Below are 21,140 nucleotides of genomic sequence, written 5' to 3'. Positions count from 1 at the left end.
CTATCTCCTATGGCAACAGAAACAAAAACAAAAATAAACAAATGGGACCTACTTAAACTTAAAAGCTTTTGCACAACAAAGGAAACCATCAGCAAAACCAAAGACAACCTACTGAATGGGAGAAAATATTTGCAAATGATATGACCAATAAGGATTTAATATCCAAAATATATTACAGACAACTCAATATCAAAAAAAACAACAAAAAAAAAAACAGATTAAAAATGGGCAGAAGACTTGAGACATTTTTCCAAAGAACATATACAGATGGCCAACAGGCACATAAAAAATTGCTCAACATCGCTAGTCATCAGAGAAATGCAAACCAAAGATACACAGGCTACTTTAAAATAAAATTTAAAGTTATGGGTTTTTAAAAATGTATAATATATTTGAATGATCACACTGTGTAGTCCCAGAGTTTCAAGGGGTGTTATTTTTCTGATGAAATATTTACTTCATCATCTGTAAAAATTATAAAGGGATAGACCTAGAAATAAGCATCAGAGATATGGGTAGATATATCTTGCATAATCATGTGGATATTTATTGATGTAATTAACAAAGCTCAGACCAATATAAATCATATATTTCAAAAAGAAATGATAAATACTATGTTCCTAAAATGGTAGGAAATTTCGAACAAAATTCCAGCTGGTAGCTACCCTCCTGAGCTTTCCCACCTGTCTGGTGTCTTCAGCTTCTGAGGCTTTCTGGAGCCGGGCCTCTTAAGGGATTTCACATCACCACCTTGGTGTCCACTTTCTGTGGCCTTCTAATTCAGTTACCATTTGTCCATGAGTTTTCCAACTTCTCGAATTTTATTGCTATTTTATCCTTTTCATTACTTTTATTTTTGTGGGTGCATGACCTTTTTGGGAAAAAAAACCCCACAACTTTTGTTGACATATTTGTAAGGTCTCAGGAGAATGTGGAATCAAATATCTATCAAATCCACCATGCCCATTTATAACTTCAGAGTATTCTGTAATAGAGGATAAACACAGTTTGATGATGCTGGAAACTTAGTGTTGAATAGGCAGAGTAGTTTTTCCAGAGGGAAATGTCTACATTTTATCAAAATAACAACAATCCTCTTAGGAATGATCAGGATCTAACCACCAAGCATTTGTCCCTAAATTACTCATGTCATTAAAATAGAACAGAGCATGGTTAATAGAATCCATCCAGACTTGTTATAAACAGCCAGGATCTTACATGGGGAATTTAATCTCATTCTCCTGGAATCCAAATCTTGTACCAATTTACTCTAGGCTAGGAATGTCCTTTTGTTTTTCTCTTAAGAGGAAAAACTATAAAAATGTAATTAGACAGTTTGTTCTTGGATATTTTAGATTTGGTGGAGACAGCAAACTTTTTCTCTAGAGAGCCAGATAATAAATATATTTGACTTTGTAGACCAAAATGGTCTCTGTCTGTCATTCAAAAGCAGCCATAGTCAAGAGACAAACAACTGGCACTTCTGGGGTGCATTGTTATAGCCTGATGGCTACACAAGACCATGGATACATTTTAAATGAAGCATTTCAGAAGCCACATAAGAATGTAAGAAGACAAATTATTATCTTGATTATCACTGCCATCTAACAAACATTAGTTCCTGAAAAATAATTTTCAGCTAATTGGGAAATTCCTGTTACCCAAGAGATTCCCCCACAGCTGCTAAAACACTGGTACTTTTGTAAACCATCTGTCATACGAGGGAGCTTAAAGGCATGTTTAGCTAAAGATAAAAATAATAGAAGATGCTTTCTATTGGTATTTCCTTTGTTTTCATTATTTCATCTTTCTGAATTCAAGTAGCTCTATGAGATAGCATAAGGTAGTGATCATCAAATGTTAGCATGGGGCTTCCCTCGTGGTGCAGTGGTTGAGAGTCCGCCTGCCGATGCAGGGGACATGGGTTCATGCCCCGGTCCGGGAAGATCCCACATGCTGCAGAGCGGCTGGGCCCGTGAGCCATGGCCGCTGAGCCTGCGCGTCCAGAGCCTGTGCTCCACAGCGGGAGAAGCCACAGCAGTAAGAGGCCCGCGTAGCACAAAAAAAAAAAAAAAAAAAAAAAAATGTTAGCATGTATAAGAATCACAGGGAGGGTTTGTTAATATACAAATTTCTGGATCCAACTACTAGAGACTCTGACTTGTTAGGTCTGGCATGGTGCCTGGGAATTTGCATTTACAATGTTCCAAGTGATTTTATTTCAATCGAATCACACAGGGAAATCTTCATTCAGCACCTACTCAAATTCTCTAGGATTGGGATCTTGGCCTATGAATTCTTAAAAATTCACCTTATGAGATTTCAGTATTCAATTGGATGTGAAATGAGTGGCTAGAATATACAAATGTGTTTTTTCCTTGGTGCTTTTGTAGAATAATTCTATTTTTGAAATCTTGCTTATATCTGGCTATCAGTAAATCTGATTATTAATCATTAGAAATGGATCTCAGAAAGGAAACTATCTCCATCTGAGAAGGTCACAAACATGGGCAACTGCTTTTTATCTCAGAAGACTTTAAACCTCCACCATTCTTCTGTCTTTCATGGGTAAGGAAAGTTGATGAAGAAGTCAGTTTCCCAAGTTCCTTATTGAATGATGATGATGATAATAATAATGATAATAATTTAACAAACAAATAAATTGATGTAAAATAGTAATTTCTATTTAATAACACTCTTTCAGCCTAGATAAGTAACTTTATCTACTGAAGCATTGAGTTCATTTTATAATATGTCCCATATTGGATTTAATACTGATGCTTTATATTAGATTTTTAGTTATGACATATTTTTTCTTCTGCTGCTAATGTAACTGGGAAGATCAACTGTGATTTCAAAACAGAGTCACATTAAAAAAAAACATGTGCCTTGTAATACCTGTGGATTTATGGGAAATGGTAAAACAGAAGATAAAAAATTGCCTAAGACTGGACTGTGCAATTGCATAATTTTCCTTAGCTAACAGCTGTAATTCTTATTTTTTGTTTACAAATATCATGTGATTTTGGGGGGAGGAATTCAGAAGCTCTAAATTATTTTCAGTGTTACTTTATAAATTACATTTTTTAAAAATTTATTGTCTTTTATGAGCATATTCCCTTGTTCTTTTCTTTCTTCCTTCTTAATCATTATCTTGAATAAGTTAGGCTTTTAAATCTCTTTTCTTTGGAGTTCAGAGATTATTCTTCAAATGTTTAAGACTTTCCTCTTTATCTTTTTTTTTTTTTGTCTGCTTATCTCTACTAGGATTCAAAGTTGAGTGGAAAAATACTGGAATTCCTTTGTAGGAGGTTCTGTTAACATGGTCCATTGCCCCCTTATCTATTTGACTTTGCTCTGACATTCCATTTGGGAGCAGAGTTATAAAAAGGCATGAGAATGTTCTGGACTTTCTTTCTAGAGGTTCTGATGCTTTTTGATAATTCTGACTCATATTTTGACTTTTTGACTGATAGTAGAAAAGGACAATAAGAAAATACTGCAAGCAAGTTTCTTATTTATTATTTTCAATGATCACAATGATCTGGTATCCTTTAAACATCATCTGAGGGAAAACAGGAAGGCTGTTATTGCCCAGTTTGATACTTTTCTTACTGAAATCATGGAATCATGTAGGTGGAAGTTTGGGGAAGTCCTTCAGCATTACAATACGTTGAGCATTAGACACTGATTACTTTCAGATAAATATAATTTTTGAAAGCATATTTTAAATTTTAATTCCTTGTCCTGACCTCCCACAAATCACTTGGTCTGCAGACAATAGAACTGTTAATAAATGAAAATATGAAAGCCATATAAAAGAAGGGAAAATATAATGCTTTTGCAGAAAATGCAAGGCAATTTAGTACTTTGTTATAGAAAAACAATTGATAATGAGTATGCCACAGCATTATGGTTGTGTATTATACCACCAATTGTTATCCCAATTAGGAGAGAAAATCCAGCATGGTTAATATCTTTTGTCTCAGTTTTTCTGTCTTGATAAAATGCCCCTTGTTTAATGACTGCTCAGTTGCTATGAGTTTTACTGACCTTTCCCATGTGCTTTGGAAACCCATACAAATTCCCTTTGTCACTTGCAGTTTCTTTACATAGCATTTATTTCACTCTACCCAAATATTTGCTATTTTCTTCTCCTGTTCTCACTTCTTTTTTTCACTGTCTTTTCATACAGGTGAGATTACTTACTTTTTCACTACTCAGGCTGTATATTTTCTACTCTGCTCCCATTTTTGGCTGGTGTGTGCTCCCAAAGATACGTCCTAGGTCACCAGGTTTACAAAAGGATTCCATTCTGAGTATCTGGTCCTTTTGATGACTGACTTCATAGATCTACTGACTAGTAGTGTTGAAAGTCCTTCATTGGACAGATGACAAACCTGGAAAAACTATTGTTTAAAGAGGAGAGAATTGGTTTCAGAACCAGATAATCTGGCAGAACCCCAACTGATCACTGAAAGGTTGTTTCACCAGTTCCTTACTTTAAATGATTATAAAATCTTGTTTGTATGGTTGTTGTGAGAACTAAATGAAATAATGCTTGTAAAGTGCTTAGCACAGGTTTTGAATCACTATAGGGGATAAATATCTATTGACTCTCAAAAAAGGGAAGATTGTATTTTACTAAAGGCCACAGGCTGAAGACAATCTAGGATCTAAGGAGATTCCATCTAAGGCCTGTTTACCCAAGAGGAATAGGTTTTTTCAATCACTCCTTTATAGAATTGCATAGAACATAGGAGTTAAGGAAAGTAAAGTGTAATATGTGCAGACAAAAAGGAGAAAGCAAAATGATATAAGACTTCACTTTGGGTTTCCAGCCAACTAAAATAAATGAATGATGAGACTTCCCTGGCAGTCTAGTGGTTAAGACTCTGCACTTCCAGTGCAGAGGGCAAGGGTTCGATCCCTGGTTGGGGAACTAAAATCCCACATGCCGTGGGCCATGGCCAAAAATAAATAAACAAACAAACACATAAATAAATAAATGATGCCTTCCTGATACAGATAATAACCTGGTGCAGAAATGAATTAGAATTCTGAAAAAGGAGGCTCAACTAAGCTTATTTGCACAAAACCTCTTTCAACTAAATACAGAGGGATTGAAAACTTTTTGAGTTTTTCCAATCCTATTTGAGAGAAAACAGAAGAATTAGAATGATTACATCAATTTATATGATTCTCATCAATAGGAAGTAACTGATTGGTTCCTGGTTAGAAAATTATGATAGAAACTTAGGGAGAAGAAACCATGCCATTTCATTTTATTGTTTATAATAGCAAAGGCCTGAAAGGAAGAATCCAATGTGAGCTGCCATCTTTAGGAAGACAGGCTTTAAAATGTTCAGAATAAAAAAATGCCATAGCTTAAAATTCTGAAAGATAGAATGTTTTGAGAGAAGAGATAAACTTACAAATGCTATAATTTTAACTATAATCACAGATGTTTTCAATCCTAAAATAAAGGGGGATGGATATTTTAAAAATGGTGTCTCTATAATGAAGTTATAGAAATAAAATAACATAGCAGTTAGGAGTTTAGGCTTTGGAGCCAGATTGCCTAAGTTTAAATGTCAACTGTTGCATTCACACATGGAGTGATACTGTCAAGTTACTCAACCTCTCAGAGCCTCAGTTTCCCTTCTAAGTAGAAGATATACTTTTACCTACATTTTAGGATTTTGTGAGAATAAAATGAGTAAAGAACTTACCAAACTTACCAGAGTTTCATGTGTAGAAAAAAAATAAATTATAGGTATCATTATTAGTTTTTTTTCCTCAACTCCATGTCCCCCTATTCATAATACAGACTAGGCAAAGGACCTGGGCTGAGGTGTACATAGAATAGATTTATTCTGCCTCCTCATTCTGTACAGTTATTGTAAGCAAACAGCCTGTGGTAAGCACTGAGAAACCTCAAGGTATTATTTAAAAGGAAAAGTTATAGAATACGGATAGCAAAGAATGTTATAAAATTACTATGTACACACTAAGATAGTCAAAAGGGAAGCATAACCCAATTGAGCAGAGTCATACAAACAATATGCTTTCCCATTACATCAATATGATGAACTAGAAGAAGATAAACTTATGTTCAGTAATGTAACACTGAGGGATAAAAAGAAAAGTAAATGGACTCTCATTTTTCTTGAGAATTATCTGATAAGAAAAATCTGAAGAATGAAAGGGATAGGAATGAACATAAATAAAACCGAAGATAAATGAACATAGGATGAGCAAACATCTAGGATGCTTTAAACAACTAAAAGTCTTGTCTTTAGAATAAATTGTATATTATTGGATAAAGATTTTTATGAAAATGTAGAGATTGAAAAGGTTCTGGAAAACTGGAGAAAAATAAATGTCTTCCAGCATTCCAAAAATGAAAAGAGTGAATTCCACACTTAGCAGTATTATTAGTGGTAATAATAGTAATTGTGGTAATAGTAGCAGCAACAGCAGCAGTAATAATAGTAGCTAATATTAATTGCATACTTACTATGGACTAACCATAGTACATGAAATACTTAAATCGATTTTAACTTCAAAAATTGTATAAAATATGTATTATTATTATTCTTCATATTTTATATATAAGAAAAATAAGGCTCAAAGAAGTTGAGTAACTTGACCAAGATCATGAAACTATGCAAATGTGGAACAGAAATGGAACCCAAGCAGCCTGACTCAGGCGCCCTTGTTTTAACCCTGTTCAGTACTGAATATACTACATTTTTGAAGTGTATTTAACTTTAGTTTGATGAGGCATTATGTTATAGATATCTAGAGTAAATAATATGTAGGCTTAATTTGAAAAACAATTTTGAGAGAAATAGAATACATCATAACTTTTTAATCTGTCCTATTTCTTGCTAAGAAATAAGAATAATAATATAGCATTTGGTCAAGGTGATTTGACTTGCTGACCAAACATTTACCTGGTGTCTTTACTGAATTTTGTGTTGTTTCATTTTCCAGCTAGGTGCTTCATGACTCCTTGGCACCTCTAACAAAAACTAATAGCATGAAAAACAGTGATAAATTGGGATCGCCCAGCACAGTACCAAAGTTGATGCTTCAGCATATTTGTTGATGGTGTAAAGACTACAGTTATAACGAAAGAGGTCCACCCATTTCTTATGTAAATGATTTGATGACACAAAGACTAGGGAACTACTACAAGATTGTTTGGAAGTTAGTGGCCTATTTTTTAAAACAATTATTTCTCTGCCTTCTTCCTATACTTACCTTGAAGTCAAAGGATCCCTTCCAGGTGTTAGAAGGCCTGACTTCTATGAGTATGGAAGATTGGATATAGAATTCTAAATTGACAGTCTTTTACTTTCTGGATGTTAAAAATGCAGTTCATTAGTATCTGTTGAGAAGTATGCAATTATTTTAATGCTTATTCCTTTGAGGTAATGTGTCTTTTATCTCTGGATTCTTTAAAGATTTATTCTTTATAATAGCTTTTAGTAATTTGATAACAAGGCTCAATGGTTTTCCCTTCCTTTCTTCCTCTCTATCTCTTCCTTCTTTCTTTCCTTTTATTTATTTATTTTTTTTTCACCTTATCTTTATTATTGACTAAGGTATAGTGTAGTATGGAACATATTTTCAAACTCATTTCATCATATATACTTTCATTTTTGTTCTATTAATAGAGCCAAATTTGTCAATTTCACATAGTAGGTTTCCAAGGGATTGAACTGAATCAGCCTGAGAAATATTTTTTCCTACTCAGAGATACTCCTATAAACCAATTCAAAATTCCAACAAAATATATAAGAGTTTATACTATAAAAGCAAATAATAGAAGTTAAAAAGCATGTAATTACATATTTTACCTGAGCCAATTTTCTGCTAGATTTTTGAGAAAATTCAATACCTTATCTCTTGCAGAAACTCTGAATTTGACCTCTGCCATTCATTTGATTGTTCCTTCAATAAGTTTCAAACCTCACTTTTTATCTTATGAAATGTGTACTAATGTACTAACACTTTCTTTCCCACATTTCTTTTGTTCAAAGTATAGCAATACTTTACATTAAAATCAATTTGATTAACAGAAAGAAAAAATTCTACTCACTCCACTGAGATTTAGCCTGTATCGCTATCATTACCAGTAACATCACCAAAGCCTCAATGAACTAGAATATAATATTAAAGTGCAACTTAGCATTATATGGAAAAATAATTATTATACTCAAATAAGGAATGTTTTAGATAGAGAAAATAGCTTTATTCAATAAGGAAAATTCTGTGGAAGAAATAGAATGTACTTTAGACTTTGAAGTAAGTCAATGAAGTAATTTCTTACATTATAATTCAACTCATGGACATAGGTAGACAATATCTCTTTCAGAAATTCAAAAATTTAGGAGTTTAATTAAAAACATTTTCATTTGGGGTCATGTAGAATCTGATTACTATTTTTCTTATTCATCACATAAAGAAGGATCAAAATTTATTATCTTACTGAGTGAAAAATTATTTTGTAAAATAATTATAAATTATATCTTACTTTATAATTTGTACAATCTGCTCACACATTAAAAAATAGGACACTTATGAAACACAATATTCTCAAGAGCATAATGCTATATCTATTATAATTGAACTATTTTCTTGACTAAATAATTGATTTTGTGGATTCTTTCTTTCTTTAGTCATTCTTTTTCTAAAAATGTGGTTCCAGCTACTAAATTTCTATTCATATGCCAAGTTCTGGAAAGGTATCTAACACATAAGCTCATACACAGACTTACGAAAACATCTGTTTCATAGAATACGATCTGTGAAAAATGTCACATTTAAAATTCTGCATTCCTGAAATCAATAAAGGAAAGGTTTGTAGAATAGAATTTCTAGCAAGAAATGATAGCATGGAAGGAGGCCCAAATTGGCTGAAATTGCTAATATAATCTAAAAATATGTACACAGTAAGATGAACTAAACCAAGATTAAAAGGGCAATATTTTTATTCATTTTTTTCCTTCATACTTTTTAGAATTTTCTCATTTGTTTGAAGCAAAAGAAACTTTTTGGACCATGTCCTTTAAGGCCTGTTTCACTTGCTGGTTCCTTAGGCTATAAATGAAGGGATTCAATAAAGGGGTAACCAAAGTATTGAGCACAGCTACTCCTTTGCTTAAAGTCACTCTATCATTTGCTGATGGTTTTATGTACATGAAGATGCAGCTGCCATAAGAAATGGAAACTACAATCATGTAGGAAGAACAGGAGAAAAGTCTTCAGTCCTTAGCTGAGCAGGAGGGAATTTGAGAACCGTCTTGATGATATAACCATAGGAGAGAATCACTAACATCAATGTGACCATAAGTGCCTTTCCTTTTCCTTTTTCTTCCTTCCTTCCTTCCTTTTTTCCTTCCTTCCTCCCTCCCTCCCTCCCTCTCTCTCTCTTTCTTTTCTTTCTTTCTTTCTTTCTTTCTTTCTTTCTTTCATTCTTTCTTTCTTTCTTTCTTTCTCTGTGCAAGATACATATGTACATGCACACAGACAAAAAGTCTTCAGGCTTGTATAGCCATATCTTCTTTCTTTTTTCTCTGTGCATGTAGGTTTATCCTGCTTGGAGTCTGTTGAGATTCTTGGAAATATAGGTTGATAGTTTTCATCAAATTTAGAAAAAAATTGGCCATTGTTTCATTAAATATTTTTCTGACTCCCTGTTCTTTCAGGCACTTCCATTACACAGATGTTAAACCACTTAATATTGTTCTAGAAGTCACTAAGTCATTTATTTTTATTAGACTTTTCTCTCTGTATTTCATTTTGGGTGGATTCTATTATTATTTCCACTTTTAAGTCTCTGCTTTTCTCCTCTTCTCTCCTCTTTTCTTCTCATTATGCTTATGCTTTCCTTTAAATAATGGAGTACTTGAATATAATTATAAAGGCTGTTTTGACATGTTTGACTGCTAATTACATCATCTCTGACATTGTTTTAAAATGTAAGTTCTTGTATTATTCAGTTATGACAAAGCCAACGGATCAAGAAACAATTGCCATTTAAAAGATAAATTGCTATATTCACAGTCTCAAGAGGAGGAGGCATACCACTCCATGAGGGGTCACACAGGGTCAGTCAGGAGGCAGTGAGAGTGAGGGGAAAACGTGGGTACCTTTGTTGTGGTTTTTGTTGGAAATATAGGAGAGTTGGTATAAGAAGGTTTGGAGCTAGCTATTTTGAATAATTTGAGTTTGGATGCATAAAGCTTGTTTCTAGTTGTCTGGTACCTGGCCCTGGGTTGATTAGGGCAGAGGAATAATGACCCTGAGTGAGAGATCCTGAGAAAGAAGTTGGTTGGGGTGTGCACTCAGGATTTGTTAGTTTGCATATGAAATGTGTGTTTCCAGATGAGTCCTTTACTGACTCTAGGAATTGGCTGACCCTGGAAGGGCTAGTCCCTCCAGGGTCAGCAAGGCCCCAAGACATCAAAGCATCAAATACAGAAACTAGAAAATGTTGTTGTTACAGATATCTCTGTATCCACATTTATACTGATTGATTTTTCTCCTAGTTATGGTAGTATCTCCCTGCTTCTTGGAATGTTTAGTACTTTTTGATTAGATGTTGAATATTGTGAAATCGGACTTTTGAGGGTCTGGAAACTTTTGTGTTTCTTTAAGAGTGTGACTTTTGTTTTGGTAGGCAGTTAACTTACTTGCAGATTAGTTTTATCCCTTTGATTTGTGTTTTATCTTTTACTAGAATGGGTCTAAAGAGATGTCTTTCCAAGAAGGTGTTTTCAGCCCTAATACCAAGGCAGAAATTTATTTTTCTTTATGGGGTCATTTTTTTTTATTAATGAAAATCATGAATGCTTACAATACACTAAGAACTGTACTAGAACTGTGCAACAAAACATGGAAAATGTGAGACACTAATTTCTCATAAAACCGTTAAGTAGAGTTAGGCATGTGAACTAAATGTTTGACTGACAATGGCATATGAAAAGTGCGATACTGTACAGATTTCTGACCAATAATAAAGTACATAAATATGATAATACTTAAATTACAATGGACTCAGAGTAGTAGAGCCTGGAATAGTCTGATAGGGCTTTACAAAGAGGTACATGCTTTAGAATTTGAGTGTCTCTTATGTGCTGCTAGCCTAGTATTATACTAGGTTGTAGAAATAGCATGACAGAACACATCCCTGGCTAGAAGGAGCTTATCATCTTTTGAGGGAGAAAAACAAGAAAATAGTACTACTAGAAGGATAATTTTTTGTGCTATGACAACAGTAGATATGTAAACTAGTTATTAGGCATCAGGGAAACCTTCCAAGAGAAAGTTGTATAAGCTGAGACCAAATGATTACTAAAATTCAGTCAGATAAAGGAGCAAGAGAATAAGGAAAAGAGTTAGAAGTGATTCATAGCAGAGGAGATGGCATGAGTAAAAACTTAGTGGCACAAGAATAGTGAATATTTGTGGAATGAAAAGTGTTGTAGTTTGGTACTGCTGGAACATGGTAGTTAGAAAGAATGAAATGTGGTCCATAGCAAGACTAGATAGGTAGACAGGGGCCAGATGATGGAGTGTTTGCAATATAATATGAAAGGTTTTGTATCTTGACCTGAGAGCAATGGGGTCACTCAAATGGTTTTCAGTAGTAAGTGTTATACATATGGAAATATGCGTAGTTAATAAATCTATGAACATGAAGCTTAGGAGAAAGAGCTGAGATGATATTCAATGCTGAGCCTTGAAGGATGCATCATGTGTATTACGTTGCTAGGGCTTCCATAGCAAAGCACCACAAATTGGGTGGCTTAAACAATAAAAACAGTTATGAAGGCTAGTGGTTTGAGAACAAGGAATTGGTGGGGTTGGTTCCTTTTGAGGGCTCTGAAAAGAAATCTCTTCCATTCCTCTCTCTTTGGCTTGTAGATGACTGTCTTCTCTCTGTGTCTTTTCATTGTCTTCTCTCTCTGCATTTCTATGTCCAACTTTCCCCTTCTTATAAGGACATCAATCATATTGGATGAAGGCCCAACTTAATGAGCTCATTTTATATTGATTACTTCTATAAAGACCTTATACCCAAATAAAGTTACATTCTGGGGTGAGAAAAGCTAGGGCTTCAATGTATGAATATTTAAAGGACACTATTCAGCCCATAAGACCATGCATATAAGAGTTGGAAAGGGAGAGTGACTAAGCTGTCCAAACACACATAATGGTTGGAGACAATCAACTCACGTTCCTGTAGTTGCAACACCTATGAAGGAAAATAAAACAGATAAACATAGGAAGTAAATAATGCTGATAGTCATTATAACATAATAGATTAGCTCTGAGAAAGTTACTAAGTGGAAAAATTTTGCATTGAGACATCTTTCTCTGCTGTGTTGAGAAATGATGATTTTTAGAATTCCACTGCTCATTTTGGTTTATAAATTCTCCATTTACAAATTAATTACAGTTTCATCCCTCTAGGGATTGGTTACTAGGCTATAAGACCACTGATATTATTTTTGCCTTGTTACTGATTAAAGATAATTGTCATTTTTATCCACTTCTTTTAGCCTTTAAGTCAGGGTGTGATTAAATAAAATTCCATGAATAACTTGATCACTATGAAATGAAATCTGCCTCACTGTGTTTGCATTCAGTTGGTTACATCAGCTGCTGTTTCAATGTTCTTTTCTCAGCAACAATAAAATACTCAGCCTTGATATTCCCATAGAGAATAGAATGCATTCTTTTGAACTGGAGCTATAACTAATGGCAAAGTTGTAGAAAACTCACACCCATGTTAAAATAGATGCATTGCTCTTACCTCTAAAGAGACAAACATTATTAAAAATGAAGTCATGTTGTAATATTTTTTCAGCTCAAGAATTAAGTGCTAATTTATTTCTTCCTTGAATTTGTTGAAAACTATTTTTATTGCTTGAGGCAGTACTCAGGAAATCAGGATTCTGGATTTTGACTTGAATCCACCATTTTGTATTATGTTTTTTTAGTTTTGGGCTTCACCGTGTTTTCCAACAGCTTCCTAGCTTTCTGCATAAAATGGCCAGTTAACAGGAGCCTTAAATATCTAAACTTTAATTACATGAGGAGAGACAGACTCGACTTGCTAATGTTCCTAAAAATTCTAACTTAGGACTGATGTCCATTCCCCATCAATTAACTGTGTCCAGGTGTGGAATCTTGCAGAAAGAGACTGTCTATCTTGGGTCAGATAATGATTGCTAGACAAAGCTATTATGAACAAGAGCTAGGGAACTAATTGCACATGTGAGCACTCATTGGAAACATATGTATGGATTCAAAGAGAGGTGAAATATGAAGGAGCAAAGCAATTTTCAGAAAAATGAATGTGTTGAGTAGATATCTCCTTAAATATGTATCCTACAATTTTGTTTCTTTACACCTTGATTAAATTATATATTCATTCCTAATTCATTTTCAATAAAACCTTTTTGAGTATCCCTGTGGCTGGCACTGCTTTAGGGTTTGATATAAAACAATAAATAAAACAAAATCCATGACATCATGTTGCTTACTTTCTGGTTTGGGGTTAACAGATGGTCAGTAAACAAAGAAAGACATGAATAAATACCTTCCCAGTGGTGTAAGAACCATAGAGAAAAGTTAAAAAAGTAAATGGGGAGAGGAAAAACTAAATTGACAGTCCAGATGCTGTGTTATATTTGTGATTAGCAAGACCTCTGTCTCTGATAAGATGTTATTTAAATAAAGACCAGAAAGAAGTGAATGAGTGACCCATGGGGCTCTCTGAAGAAGGAACATTCTTGTTTCAGGAAATGGTATATTAAAATCACCTAAAATGAACAAAATTTTATTTTGTTCTTCATTTTTACTCCCTTTCCCTGTTTTAGATTTTTGATGTCTTATTTTATATCATTTTTACTTTGTGTACCCCTTAACTAATTATTATAGTTATAAATGATTTTACTACTTTTGTCCTTCATAAGTGGTTTTCAAGGTGGTTGTACCACTACCTCTACTATATATTTGCCTTTAGCAGTGAGTTTTTTTCTTTTACATATTTTCTTATTTTTAGCTATTGCCTTCTTTTTTTTTTTTTCAGCTGAAAGAAATCCCTTTAAAATTCATTGTAAGGTTGGTTGGGTGTTGATAAACTCCTTAAACTTTTGCTTTATGAGAAACTCTTTATCTCTCCTTCAATTCTGAATGATAATCTTGCCAAGATTATTCTTGATTGAAAGTTTTCTCTTTTCAAAACTTAAAATATATCATGCCACTGTCTTCTGGCCTGCAAAGTTGCAGCTGAAGAATCAGCTGATGGTCTTACGGGGGTTCCTTTGTACACACCTAGGTTTTTTCCTCTTTTTTTTTTTTTTTAAGATTCTTAAATTTAAAACTTGACGTTTTAGTGACAATGTATTTTGATGTGGACCTCTTCGGGTTTATCTTGTTTGGGACACACTGTGATTTCTGGACTTAGATGTCTGTTTCCTTCCCCAGGTTATGGAAGTCTTCAGCCATTATTTCTTCAAACATTTCTCCTTCCCCTTTGTCTCTCTCTTCTCTTTCTGGAACCTGTAAAATGAGAATGTTAGTATGCTTGAAGTTGTCCCACAGGTCTCTTAAATTTCCCTCATTTTCAAAAATTATTTTTCTATTTGCTGTTCTATTTGGGTGATTTCCACTACCTTGTCTTCCAGGTCACTGATCCATTGTTCTGTATCATCTAGTCTGCTGTAGATTCCCTCTAAAGTATCATTCAGTTCAGTTACTGTATTCTTTAGCTGTGTGAGTTCTGTTTGGAACTTGCCTATATTTTCTATGTCTCACTGTCTTCATCTTTTATTCCTCTGGGATCCGTGTGCATTTCTTTGTTTATTTTAAGAATCTTTATTGGAGTATAATTGCTTTACAATGGTGTGTTATTTTCTGCTTTAGAGCAAAGTGAATCAGGTATACATGTACATATATCCCCATATCTACTCCCTCTTGCATCTTCCTCCGACCCTCCCTATCCCACTGATCTAGGGGGTCACAAAGCACCGAGATGATCTTGCTGTGCTATGTGGCTGCTTCCCACTAGCTATATATTTTATATTTGGTAGTGTATATATGTCCATGCCACTCTCTCACTTCATCCCAGCTTACCCTTCTCCCTCCCCATGTTCTCAAGTCCATTCTGTACATCTGCATCTTTATTACTGTCCTGCTCCTAGGTTCTTCAGAACTATTATTTTTGTTCGCATACAGTATTTGTTTTTCTCTTTCTAACTTCACTCTGTATGACAGACTCTAGGTCCATCCACCTTACTATAAATAATTCAATTTCATTTCTTTTTAAAGCTGAGTATTATTCCATTGTATATACATGCAACATCTTCTTTATCCATTCATCTGTTGATGGACACGTAGGTTACTTCCATGTGCTGGCTAATGTAAATAGAGCTGCAATGAACATTGTGGTACACGACTCTTTTTGAATTATGGTTTTCTCAGGGTATATGCCCAGTAGTGGAATTGCTGTGTCGTATGGTAGTTCTCTTTTTAGTTTTTTAAAGAACCTCCATACTGTTCTCCATAGTGGATGTATTAATTTACATTCCAACCAACAGTACAAGAGGGTTCCCTTTCCTCCACACCCTCTCCCGCATTTACTGTTTGTAGATTTTTTGATGATGGCCATGCTGACTGGTGTGAGGTGATACCTCATTGTAGTTTTAATTTGCATTTCTCTAATGATTAGTGATGCTGAGCATTCTTTCATGTGTTTGCTAGCAATCTGTATAGTTTCTTTGGAGAAATGTCTATTTAGATCTTCTGCCAATTTTTGGATTGGGTTGTTTGTTTTTTTGATATTGAGCTGCATGAAATTGTATATTTTGGAGATTAATCATTTGTCAGTTGCTCCATTTGAAAATATTTTCACCCATTATGAGGGTTCTCTTTCTGTCTTGTTTATGGTTTCCTTTGCTGTGCAAAAGTTTTGAAGTTTCATTAGGCCCCATTTGTTTATTTTTGTTTTTATTTCCATTTCTCTAGGAGGTGGGTCAAAAAGGATCTTGCTGTGATTTATGTCATAGAATGTTCTGCCTATGTTTTCCTCTAAGAGTTTGATAGTGTCCAGTCTTACATTTAGGTTTTTAATCCATTTTGAGTTTATTTTTGTGTATGGTGTTAGGGAGTGTTCTAATTACATTCTTTTACATGTAGCTGTCCACTTTTCCAAGCACCACATATTGAAGAGGCTGTCTTTCTCCATTGTATAGTCTTGCCTCCTTTATCAAAAATAAGGAGGCCATATGTGCATAGGTTTATCTCTGGGTTTTCTATCCTGTTCCATTGATCTATATTTCTGTTTTTGTGCCAGTAACTTACTGTCTTGATTACTTTAGCTTTGTAGTATAGTGTGAATTCAGGGAGCCTGATTCCTCTAGCTCCCTTTTTCTTTCTCAAGATTTCTTTGGCTATTCAGAGTCTTTTGTGTTTCCTTACAAATTGTGAATTTTTTGTTCTAGTTCTGTGCAAAATGTCATTGGTAGTTTGATAGGGATTGCATTGAATCTGTAGATTGCTTTGAGTAGTATAGTCATTTTCACAATATTGATTCTTCCAATCCAAGAATGTGGTATATCTCTCCACCTGTTTGTATCATCTTTAATTTCTTTCATCAGTGTGTTATAGTTTTCTGCAAACAGGTCTTTTGTCTCCTTAGGTGGGTTTATTACTAGGTATTTTATTCTTTTTGTTGCAATGGTAAATGGGATTGTTTCCTTAAATTCTCATTCAGATTTCTCATCATTAGTGTGTAGGAATGCAAGTGATGTATGTGCATTAATTTTGTATCCTGCTGCTTTACCAAATTCATTGATTAGCTCTAGTAGTTTTCTGGTAGCATTTTTAGGATTCTCTGTGTACAGTATCATGTCATCTGCAAGCAGTGACAGCTTTACTTCTTCTTTTCTAATTTGGATTCCTTTTATTTCTTTCTCCTCTCTGATTGCTATGGCTAAAACTTCCAAAACTATGTTGAATAACAGTGGTGGGAGTGGACAACCTTGTCTTGCTCCTGATTTAGAGGAAATGGTTTCAGGTTTTCTACCATGGAGAACAATGTTGGCTGTGGGTTTGTCTTATATGGTCTTTATTTTATTGAGGTAAGCTCCCTCTATGCCTACTTTTTCAAGGGTTTTTATCATAAATGGGTGTTAAATTTTGTCAAAAGCTTTTTCTGCATCGACTGAGATGATTATATGGTTTTTCTCCTTCAATTTGTTAATATAGTTTATCACATTGATTGATTTGCATATATTGAAGAATCCTTGCATTCCTGTTATAAACTCCACTTGATCATGGTGAATGACCCTTTTAATTTGCTATTGGGTTTCTGTTTGTTAGTATTTTGTTGAGGATATTTGCACCTATGTTTATTAGTGATATTGGCCTGTAGCTTTCTTTCTTTGTGACATCTTTGTCTGGTTTTGGTATCAGGGTGGCAATGACCTTGTAGGATGAGTTTTGTAGTGTTCCTCTCTCTGCTATATTTTGGAAGAGTTTGAGAAGGATAAGTATTATCTCTTCTCTAAATGATTGATAGAATTTGCCTGTGAAGCCATCTGGTCTTGGGCTTTTATTTGTTGGAATATTTTTAATCACAGTCCCAATTTCAGTGCTTGTGATTGGTCTGTTTATATTTTCTATTCCTTCCTGGTTCAGTCTTGGAAGGATGTGCATTTCTAAGAATTTGTCCATTTCTTCCAGGTTGTCCAGTTTATTGGCATATAGTTGGTTGTAGTAATCTCTCATGATCCTTTTTTTTTCCTTCAGTGTCAGTTATTACTTCTCCTTTTTCATTTCTAATTCTATTGATTTGAGTCTTGTATTTTTCTTGATGAGTCTTATGGTTTATCAATTTTGTTTATCTCCTCAGAGCATCAGCTTTTAGTGTTATTGATATTAGCTATTGTTTCCTTCATTTATTTTTTCATTTATTTCTGATCTGGTTTTTATGATTTCTTTCCTTCTGCTAACTTTGGGGATTTTTTGTTCTTCTTTCTCTAATTGCTTTAGGTGTAAGGTTAGGTTGTTTATTTGAGATGTTTCTTGTTTCTTGGCATAGAATTTTATTGCTATAAACTTCCCTCTTAGAACTGCTTTTGCTACATCCCATAGGTTTTGACTTGTCGTGTTTTCATTGTCATTTGTTTCTATATATATTTTCGTTTCCTCTTTGATTTCTTCAGTGATCTCTGTGTTATTTATTAGTGTATTGTTTAGCCTCCATCTATTTGTGTTTTTTACAAGTTTTTTCCTGTAATTCATATCTAGTCTCATAGCATTGTGGTTGGAAAAGATACTTGATACAATTTTAATTTTCTTAAATTTACCAAAGCTTGATTTGTGTCCCATGAAAGATCTATCCAGGAGAATGTTCCATGAGCAGTTGAGAAGAAAGTGTATTCTGGTTTTTTTGGGTGGAATGTTGTATATGTATCAATTAAGTCCATCTTGTTTAATGTATCATTTAAAGCTTATGTTTCCTTATTTATTTTTATTGTGGAGGATTTTTCCATTGGTGAAAGTGGGATATTAATGTCCCCTACTGTGATTGTGTTACTGTCAATTTCCCCTTTTAGGGCTGCTAGCATTTGCCTTATATACTGAGGTGCTCCTATGTTGGGTGCATAAATATTTACAATTGTTATATCTTCTTCTTGAATTGATCCCTTGATCATTATGTAGTGTCCTTCTTTGTGTCTTGTAATTCTCTTTATTTTAAAGTCTATTTTGTCTGATATGAGAATTGTTACTCATTTCCTTTGATTTCCATTTGCATGGAATATGTTTTTCCATCCCTTCATTTTCAGTCTGTCTGTGTCCCTAGGTCTGAAGTGGGTACCTTGTAGGCAGCATATACACAGGTCTTGTTTATGTATCCATTCAGCCACTCTATGTCTTTTGGTTACAGCATTTAGTCCATTTACATTTAATGTGGTTATTGATATGTATGTTCCTATTACCATTTTCTTAATTGTTTTGGGCTTGTTATTGTAGGTCTTTTCCTTCTCTTGGTGTTTCCTGTCTAGAGAAGTTCCTTTAGCATTTGTTGTAAAGCTGGTTTGGTGGTGCTGAATTCTCTTTGATTTGCTTCTCTGTAAAGGTTTTAATTTCTCTGTCGAATCTGAATGAGATCCTTGTTGGGTAGCATGATCTTTGTTGTAGGTTTTTCCCTTTCATTACTTTAAATATGTCCTGCCACTGCCTTCTGGATTGTAGAGTTTCTGCTGAAAGTTCAGCTGTTAACCTTATGGGGATTACCTTGTATGTTATTTGTTGTTTTTCCCTTGCTGCTTTTAATTTTTTTCTTTGTATTTAATTTTTGATAGTTAGAATAATATGTGTCTTGGCATGCTTCTCCTTGGATTTATCCTGTATGGGTCTCTCTGTGCTTCCTGGACTTGATTAACTATTTCCTTTCCCATATTAGGGAAGTTTTCAACTATAAGCTATTCAAATATTTTCTCAGTGCCTTTCTTTTTCTGTTCTTCTTCTGGGACCCCCATAACTCGAATGTTGGTGAATTTAATGTTGTTCCAGAGGTCTCTGAAAGTGTCCTCAGTTCTTTTCATTCTTTTTTTCGTTATTGTGCTTTGTGGTAGTTATTTCCACTATTTTATCTTGCAGGTTTCTTATCCGTTCTTGTGCCTCAGTTATTCTGCTATTGAATCCTTCTAGAGAATTTTTAATTTCATTTATTGTGTTGTTCATCCTTGTTTGTTTGCTATGTATTTCTTCTAGGTCTTTGTTAAACGTTTCTTTTATTTTCTCCATTCTATTTCCAAGATTTTGGATCATGTTTACTCTCATTACTCTGCATTATTTTTCAGGTAGACTGCCTATTTCCTCTTCATGTGTTTGGTTTTGTTGGCTTTTATCTTGATCTTTCATCTGCTGTGTGTTTCTCTGACTTCTCATTTTGCCTAATTAACTGTGTTTTGGGTCTGCTTTTCGCAGGCTGCAGGTTCATAGTTCCCGTTTTTTGTTTTTTTTTTTTTTTTGGTGGCTAAGTTTGGTTCAGTGGGTTGTGTAGGCTTCCTGGTGGAAGGCACTGGTTCCTGTGTTCTCATGGATGAGTCTGGATATTGTATTTCTTTGGGTGTTGTGTTTTGGGGTGTCTGTGAACTTATTATGATTTTCGGAAGCCTCTCTGCTAATGGGTGGGATTGTGTTTCCGTCTTGCTAGTCTTCTGGCATAGGGTTTCCAGCACTGTAGCTTGCTGGTCATTGAGTGGAGTTGGGTCTTAGCATTGAGTTGGACATCTCTGGAAGAGGCTTTGCCGTTTGATATTATGTGGAGCCAGGAGGTCTCTGGTGGACCAATGTCTTGAACTAAGCTCTGCCACCTCAGAGGCTCAGGCCTGACACTGGCCAGAGCACCAAGACCCTGTCAGCCTCACAGATCAGAAGAAAAAGTAGGGAAAATGAAAAAAAGAAAGAAAGAAAGAAAAAAATAAAATAAAGTTATTAAAATAAAAAGTAAAAATATTAATAAAAATAAAATTGTTAAAAAGTAATTACAAAAAGAAAGAAAGAAAGAAGAGATGAACCAAACCAAAAAAAATCCATTAATGATAACAAGCGCTAAAACAATAGTTAAAAAAAAAGACAGACAGTACCCTAAGATAAATGGTAAAAGCAAAGCTATACAGACAAAATCACACAAAGAAGCATACCCATACACACTCACAAAAAGAAAAAGGAAAAAAGTATATATCTCTATATAAAAAAATGGAAGAAAGCAACCAAATCAATAAACAAATCTACAAATGATAATAAACTCTAAATACTAAACTAAGATAATTATAAAACCAGAAACAAATTAGATGCAGAAAGCCAACCCCAAGTCTACAGTTTCTCCCAAATTCTACCTCCTTAATTTTGGGATGAGTCATTGTTTATTCAGGTATTCCACAGATGTAAGGTACATCAAGTTGATTGTGGAGATTTAATCCACTGCTCCTGAGGCTGCTGGGAGAAATTTCCCTTTCCCTTCTTTGTTCACACAGCTTCTGGGGTTCAGCTTTGGATTTGACCCTGCCTCTGTGTGTAGGTCACCTGAGGGCATGTGTTGT

General features: G+C 34.4%; 1 non-coding gene across 1 annotated transcript; it reads right to left on the bottom strand.

Moving 5' to 3' along the window:
- Positions 1 to 5,805: 5,805 nt before the first annotated feature.
- Positions 5,806 to 5,937, bottom strand: LOC132491481 (small nucleolar RNA SNORA51). Its single transcript, XR_009532697.1, has one exon. It is a non-coding gene; the product is annotated as a small nucleolar RNA SNORA51 (small nucleolar RNA).
- Positions 5,938 to 21,140: the final 15,203 nt, after the last annotated feature.

The sequence above is a fragment of the Mesoplodon densirostris genome, chromosome 5, assembly GCF_025265405.1.
Source record: "Mesoplodon densirostris isolate mMesDen1 chromosome 5, mMesDen1 primary haplotype, whole genome shotgun sequence".
Classification (NCBI taxonomy): Eukaryota; Metazoa; Chordata; class Mammalia; order Artiodactyla; family Ziphiidae; genus Mesoplodon; species Mesoplodon densirostris.
Note: the sequence above shows the minus strand (reverse complement) of the source record. Positions and strands in the feature narration are given on the sequence as shown.